The sequence below is a fragment of the Schistocerca nitens genome, chromosome 7, assembly GCF_023898315.1.
Source record: "Schistocerca nitens isolate TAMUIC-IGC-003100 chromosome 7, iqSchNite1.1, whole genome shotgun sequence".
NCBI classification, from domain to species: Eukaryota; Metazoa; Arthropoda; class Insecta; order Orthoptera; family Acrididae; genus Schistocerca; species Schistocerca nitens.
The window spans coordinates 306,284,020-306,289,019 of NC_064620.1; the positions used below are offsets into that span (position 1 = coordinate 306,284,020).

Consider the following 5,000-nt stretch of genomic DNA (forward strand, 5'->3'; position numbering starts at 1 on the left):
GGGGAACAATTGCAAGCCCCAATCCCTAGCACGAAGGAGGTTCAGCGGGTTACCCCGACCTTTCGGCCTAGGAAGACACGCTGATTCCTTCAGTGTAGCGCGCGTGCGGCCCAGAACATCTAAGGGCATCACAGACCTGTTATTGCTCAATCTCGTGCGGCTAGAAGCCGCCTGTCCCTCTAAGAAGAAAAGTAATCGCTGACAGCACGAAGGATGTCACGCGACTAGTTAGCAGGCTAGAGTCTCGTTCGTTATCGGAATTAACCAGACAAATCGCTCCACCAACTAAGAACGGCCATGCACCACCACCCACCGAATCAAGAAAGAGCTATCAATCTGTCAATCCTTCCGGTGTCCGGGCCTGGTGAGGTTTCCCGTGTTGAGTCAAATTAAGCCGCAGGCTCCACTCCTGGTGGTGCCCTTCCGTCAATTCCTTTAAGTTTCAGCTTTGCAACCATACTTCCCCCGGAACCCAAAAGCTTTGGTTTCCCGGAGGCTGCCCGCCGAGTCATCGGAGGAACTGCGGCGGATCGCTGGCTGGCATCGTTTATGGTTAGAACTAGGGCGGTATCTGATCGCCTTCGAACCTCTAACTTTCGTTCTTGATTAATGAAAACATACTTGGCAAATGCTTTCGCTTCTGTTCGTCTTGCGACGATCCAAGAATTTCACCTCTAACGTCGCAATACGAATGCCCCCGCCTGTCCCTATTAATCATTACCTCGGGTTCCGAAAACCAACAAAATAGAACCGAGGTCCTATTCCATTATTCCATGCACACAGTATTCAGGCGGGCTTGCCTGCTTTAAGCACTCTAATTTGTTCAAAGTAAACGTGCCGGCCCACCGAGACACTCAATAAAGAGCACCCTGGTAGGATTTCAACGGGGTCCGCCTCGGGACGCACGAGCACGCACGAGGCGGTCGCACGCCTTCGGCTCGCCCCACCGGCAGGACGTCCCACGATACATGCCAGTTAAACACCGACGGGCGGTGAACCAACAGCGTGGGACACAAATCCAACTACGAGCTTTTTAACCGCAACAACTTTAATATACGCTATTGGAGCTGGAATTACCGCGGCTGCTGGCACCAGACTTGCCCTCCAATAGATACTCGTTAAAGGATTTAAAGTGTACTCATTCCGATTACGGGGCCTCGGATGAGTCCCGTATCGTTATTTTTCGTCACTACCTCCCCGTGCCGGGAGTGGGTAATTTGCGCGCCTGCTGCCTTCCTTGGATGTGGTAGCCGTTTCTCAGGCTCCCTCTCCGGAATCGAACCCTGATTCCCCGTTACCCGTTACAACCATGGTAGGCGCAGAACCTACCATCGACAGTTGATAAGGCAGACATTTGAAAGATGCGTCGCCGGTACGAAGACCGTGCGATCAGCCCAAAGTTATTCAGAGTCACCAAGGCAAACGGACCGGACGAGCCGACCGATTGGTTTTGATCTAATAAAAGCGTCCCTTCCATCTCTGGTCGGGACTCTGTTTGCATGTATTAGCTCTAGAATTACCACAGTTATCCAAGTAACGTGGGTACGATCTAAGGAACCATAACTGATTTAATGAGCCATTCGCGGTTTCACCTCAATGCGGCTTGTACTGAGACATGCATGGCTTAATCTTTGAGACAAGCATATGACTACTGGCAGGATCAACCAGGGAGCTGCGTCAACTAGAGCTGAGCAGCCGGCCGCCCGGGAGTGTGTCCCGGGGGCCCGCGCGAACACGCAAGCGTCCGCTCAATTATTCTGCAAACAGGAGGAGGCTGGGCTCCCCTGCACGATACACCTCGAAACCCTCTCAGGTCCCGGCGGCGCGCAGCGCCGTCCTAAGTACTTGGTCGGGTTCGAGAGAGGCGCAATCGCCCGGAGATAGGCGAGTAGACGCTTTCAGTGCGACCACCCGTGCTCCCAACTGAGCTTGCCGCTGCCGACAGAGGCCCGGGAGCGTGCTGTCGTGGTGTTGCCGGCGGGAGACAACACGCGGCCACAAACAGTGACCGGGCAGCTCCAACGCCAGCGCCACAGAGGGGCAGAGCCCCACTTGGGTGCCAAAGCGAACTCTCCCAGCACAGCGCACGCGCCAACACATCCGCACAGCTGCGATACAAACCACCTGCGAGAACCGCGGGGGCGACCGAGCAGCAGACGGCGTCGCGGCGCCGAGTGCCGGGCGGCGGCGCATCCTCAACGCACACAGTCCTCAATCGGACCAGCACACTGCAGATGTCCACCGCGCTTCGCACCGGGCCCGGGAGGACCCACTTTGGCCGCACGGCGCCGCGCGCTGGGTGCGCCGGCACGCAGATGCGCCGCCTGCCGCCTCCGTCAGCCGGCGCGCCTGCCACTGGGCGCCCCCACCAGCCGGCTGCCGCGCGTGCGCCCACGCAGCGCGCGGCCAGCACGCCGGGCGCCCCCCCCTCACCGGCCGGGGACGGTCCCACCCAGCCACCGCCGCGTATCGCTTCATACCCACATGCCCACTCACGTTCGTGGGTATGACGGGTGTCGCTGAAGCAACCGGTTAATACCTGTACCGATCGTCGATATCAACGATTCACCTCCAGCGCGAACAACCGCGCAACAACGGATTTCCAGTTCATTTGCGTAACTTGGGCAGCAAACGTAGACATCCATCTACATTTGCGACTTCTACGAGTCTTGCATGCCTGGATGTTGTGTGTCACGACGCACTCCATCAGCATACATACACGCTGCGACGTGTGCACGAAAGAACACGTGGAAGGTGGCCAGCGTACGTATGCGAATGCCATTCCACAGCTGCGAAGCGCATTCAACACGCGAACTCCTGACCGACGAGCTAGAGGTGACAGGAGGGGAGGGGGGGGGGGGGCGGGGGCGATATACGTCCTATTGCAGTACACAATACAGTGGATAGCGGGACCATGTGGAAAGTAAGCAACACTCGCAAGATGTGAGGGTACGCACCGTAAAATGAATCAATACGCAGAACACCACAGTGTGCGCGAAGTGAACTATGTTGAGATGGTTGCAATTAGGCAACGCTACACGAATTCCTAGATTCATATAACTAACAATTACAGGGCAGGTTAAGGCGCAACGTGGGTTAGGTTAGGGCGCAACGTGGGTTAGGTTAGGGCGCAACGTGGGTTAGGTTTGGGCGCAACGTGGGTTAGGTTAGGGCGCAACGTGGGTTAGGTTAGGGCGCAACGTGGGTTAGGTTAGGGCCCAACGTAGGTTAGGTTAGGGCGCAACGTAGGTTAGGTTAGGGCGCAACGTAGGTTAGGTTAGGGCGCAACGTAGGTTAGGTTAGGGCGCAACGTAGGTTAGGTTAGGGCGCAACGTAGGTTAGGTTAGGGCGCAACGTAGGTTAGGTTAGGGCGCAACGTGGGTTAGGTTAGGGCGCAACGTGGGTTAGGTTTGGGCGCAACGTGGGTTAGGTTAGGGCGCAACGTGGGTTAGGTTAGGGCGCAACGTGGGTTAGGTTAGGGCCCAACGTAGGTTAGGTTAGGGCGCAACGTAGGTTAGGTTAGGGCGCAACGTAGGTTAGGTTAGGGCGCAACGTAGGTTAGGTTAGGGCGCAACGTAGGTTAGGTTAGGGCGCAACGTAGGTTAGGTTAGGGCGCAACGTAGGTTAGGTTAGGGCGCAACGTGGGTTAGGTTAGGGCGCAACGTGGGTTAGGTTAAGGCGCAACGTGGGTTAGGTTAGGGCGCAACGTGGGTTAGGTTAGGGCGCAACTTGGGTTAGGTTAAGGCGCAACTTGGGTTAGGTTAAGGCGCAACTTGGGTTAGGTTAAGGCGCAACTTGGGTTAGGTTAAGGCGCAACTTGGGTTAGGTTAAGGCGCAACTTGGGTTAGGTTAAGGCGCAACTTGGGTTAGGTTAAGGCGCAACTTGGGTTAGGTTAAGGCGCAACTTGGGTTAGGTTAAGGCGCAACTTGGGTTAGGTTAAGGCAGAAGTTGGGTTAGGTTAAGGCAGAAGTTGGGTTAGGTTAAGGCAGAAGTTGGGTTAGGTTAAGGCAGAAGTTGGGTTAGGTTAAGGCGCAACTTGGGTTAGGTTAAGGCGCAACTTGGGTTAGGTTAAGGCGCAACTTGGGTTAGGTTAAGGCGCAACTTGGGTTAGGTTAAGGCGCAACTTGGGTTAGGTTAAGGCGCAACTTGGGTTAGGTTAAGGCGCAACTTGGGTTAGGTTAAGGCGCAACTTGGGTTAGGTTAAGGCGCAACTTGGGTTAGGTTAAGGCAGAAGTTGGGTTAGGTTAAGGCAGAAGTTGGGTTAGGTTAAGGCAGAAGTTGGGTTAGGTTAAGGCAGAAGTTGGGTTAGGTTAAGGCAGAAGTTGGGTTAGGTTAAGGCAGAAGTTGGGTTAGGTTAAGGCAGAAGTTGGGTTAGGTTAAGGCAGAAGTTGGGTTAGGTTAAGGCAGAAGTTGGGTTAAGGGATGGTGTGTGTGGGGGGGGGGTGGGGTGGCGAGGTTCGTTGATAGTGATGGTAGTAAGTGGACGCCTGAGGCACTATCAGATATGTCACGTCAGTTGCACTTGTGGCTCATGGCAGGTGGCGCGCCCGTTCTGTGTTTGTGGCAAAGGAGTGGCACACCTGTGTCTTTCATTCCTGCCATTGTTTATGTGCTGTGAGATGCGGCAGTGTGGTGCTGTTGGGTGCACCCCTGTGTAGGACATGTGTGGGTGTTGGTGGCGTATCTGAGCAATGGTGGTTGTAGGAAGAGTGGGATATTCAGTTTTCTGGTTCGACGTCCCGGTCTGGTTATCATAGTGTGGATGGTGTACTGTGGCCGAGAGGATGCACTGGATGTTGTTCCATGCTGGTACTTAGATGTTGTGTCTGCGTCTGTTACAGGCATAGACTAGTGGGTGATGGAGTGTGTGGGTGACGTGTGGTTGACATTGTGTGCACAGACGTTCAGCATGTATAGGGACAGTTGTATGTGTTATCTATATTCCGATGACTGCGCGTATTACTAAGCACCGCCGCGTATAAGCTTAATGTATGTATAG

The 5,000-nt window shown here is 54.9% G+C and overlaps 1 non-coding gene across 1 annotated transcript in view; it reads right to left on the reverse strand.

The window, feature by feature from the left end:
• LOC126197215 (small subunit ribosomal RNA) overlaps window positions 1-1,671 on the reverse strand; it is a 1,909-nt gene extending 238 nt beyond the window's left edge. The window contains exon 1 of the ribosomal RNA XR_007539599.1: window positions 1-1,671. This exon is cut by the window's left edge and continues 238 nt beyond it. This is a non-coding gene — a ribosomal RNA (small subunit ribosomal RNA).
• Between the last annotated feature and the right edge of the window lie 3,329 nt (window positions 1,672-5,000).